A 2,795-nucleotide genomic window follows, 5' to 3' on the forward strand; every position below is an offset into this window, starting at 1 on the left:
CCACTAAGTTTGTGGTAATTTATTATGCAGTAATAGAAAGCAAGTACAGATAACCCCATGATGATACTCAGTGATGACATCTCATTGTAGCCACAGATTCTGCTAACACTCAAAGACTGGAGATTAAGCAGAATGTATATACCAGGGGGTTGTGTGAACTGATTTTCACCAAATTTCTCTTTCCCTCAGTCCCTACTCTTATAATTTGTTTCTTTAATTTACCACAGAGAGTTAGAGAATTCCGGATAGTACTGGTGAGTTGATATTGTTAAATACTTTCAACTTTTTTCAAAGTTAAAAACTCTCAGTTGGTTTATATCATTTGAAAATTCATTTTGCAGCTTTGAGCAATAGGAAGCAATTCACTTAAGTATAAAAAATTGGTTGAATTAAAATTAATATGTACAGAAGGAATACCTAGTGTCTGGGTAATTCATTCATTCAATAACCTTTATGTAATTAGTTCTTTTAGTAACACACCCAGAACAAGAGTATGTAAAATGTGCAGGGGATGATCATAATATATACTGCGTTGTTTCAACCTTCCTATGGTAGTTTGAAGCTGTATGTACCCCAGAAACAGGTTCTTAAATTTAATCCAATTCCGCAGTATGAACCCATTCTAGGTAGGACCTTTTAATAAGACTATTTCAGTTAAGGTGCAACCCACCTTGATCAGAATGGGTCTTAATCCTATTACTGGAGTCCTTTATAAGAGAATAAAATTCAAACAGAGAGTGTGCCACAGAAGCAAGAAACTGAAATCAATGAAACTGAAAAGAGAAGGGAGAGGCCAGCAGATGCCACCATGTGCCTTGTCATGTGACAGAGGAGCCAAGGGTCACTGGCAGCCGGTATTCAGGAAGAATCATCACCTTGATACCTTGATTTGGACATTTTCCCAGCCTCAAAACTGTGAGCAGATAAATTATGATTGTTTAACCCAACCCATTTCACGGTATTTGCTTAGAGCTGCCTAGCAAACAAAAACACTTCCTAAATGTTCTCCTGAGAGACAAAGATGGCATATCTTTCAAATCACCTTTATAAATTATATATTTAAGCAGAAAGGAACATTTGCTAGTTGAAAAGGAAAAAGGAAAGCAAAGGAAATGATAGCCTATTATTGATTTCCAACTTCATTCCTTTATCATCCGAGAAAGTGTTGTGTATGATTTCAATCTTTTTAAATTTGTTAAGACTTGCTTTGTGACCCAGCATATGGTCTATCTTTGAGAATGATCCATGAGCACTTGAGAAAAAGGTGTATCCTGCTGATGTGGGATGTAATGTCCTATAAATGTCTGTTAAGTCTAGCTCATTTATAGTAATATTCAGATTCTCTATTTCTTTATTGATCCTCTGTCTAGATGTTCTGGTCCATTGATGAGAGTGGTGAATTGAAGTCTCCAACTATTACGGTATATGAGTCTATTTCCCTTTTCAGTGTTTGCAGTGTATTCCTCACGAATTTTGGGGCATTCTGGTTCGGTGCGTAAATATTTATGATTGTTATGTCTTCTTGTTTAATTGTTCCTTTTATTAGTATATAGTGTCCTTCTTTGTCTCTTTTAACTGTTTTTCATTTGAAGTCTAATTTGTTGGATATTAGTATAGCCACTCCTGCTCTTTTCTGGTTGTTATTTGCATGAAATATCTTTTCCCAACCTTTCACTTTCAACCTATGTTTATCTTTGGGTCTAAGATGTGTTTCCTGTAGACAGCATATAGAAGGATCCTGTTTTTTAATCCATTCTGCCAATCTATGTCTTTTGATTGGGGAATTCAGTCCATTAACATTTAGTGTTATTACTGTTTGGATAATATTTTCCTCTAACATTTTGGCTTTTGTATTATATATATCATATCTGATTTTCCTTCTTTCTACACTCTTCTCCATACCTCTCTCTTCTGTCTTTTCGGTTCTGACTCTAGTGCTCCTTTAGTATTTCTTGCAGAGCTGGTCTCTTGGTCACAAATTCTCTCAGTGACTTTTTGTCTGAGAATGTTTTAATTTCTCCCTCATTTTTGAAGGACAATTTTGCTGGATATAGGAGTCTTGGTTGGCAGTTTTTCTCTTTTAGTAATTTAAATATATCATCCCACTGTCTTCTAGCTTCCATGGTTTCTGCTGAGAAATCAACACATAGTCTTATTGGGTTTCCCTTGTATGTGATGGATTGTTTTTCTCTTGCTGCTTTCAAGATCCTCTCTTTCTCTTTGACCCTGACATTCTAACTAGTAAGTGTCTTGGAGAACGCCTATTTGGGTCTAATCTCTTTGGGGTGCGCTGCACTTCTTGGATCTGTAATTTTAGGTCTTTCATAAGAGTTGGGAAATTTTCAGTGATAATTTCTTCCATTAGTTTTTCTCCTCCTTTTCCCTTCTCTTCTCCTTCTGGAACACCCACAACACGTATATTTGTGCGCTTCATATTGTCCTTGAGTTCCCTGATCCCCTGTTCAAATTTTTCCATTCTTTTCCCGATAGTTTCTGTTTCTTTTTGGAATTCAGATGTTCCATCCTCCAAATCACTAATTCTATCTCTGTCTCTTTAAATCTATCATTGTAAGTATCCATTGTTTTTTCCATCTTTCTACTATTTCACTTCCATAAGTTCTGTGTTTGTTTCAGATATTTCTTCTTTTGTTCAGCCCATGTCCTCTTCATGTCCTCCCTCAATTTATCGATTTCCTTTTTGAAGAGGTTTTCCATTTCTGTTCGTATATTCAGCATTAGTTGTCTCAGCTCCTGTATCTCATTTGAACTATTGGTTTGTTCCTTTGACTGGGCCA

This window comes from Tamandua tetradactyla, chromosome 7 (assembly GCF_023851605.1).
Source record: "Tamandua tetradactyla isolate mTamTet1 chromosome 7, mTamTet1.pri, whole genome shotgun sequence".
NCBI classification, from domain to species: domain Eukaryota; kingdom Metazoa; phylum Chordata; class Mammalia; order Pilosa; family Myrmecophagidae; genus Tamandua; species Tamandua tetradactyla.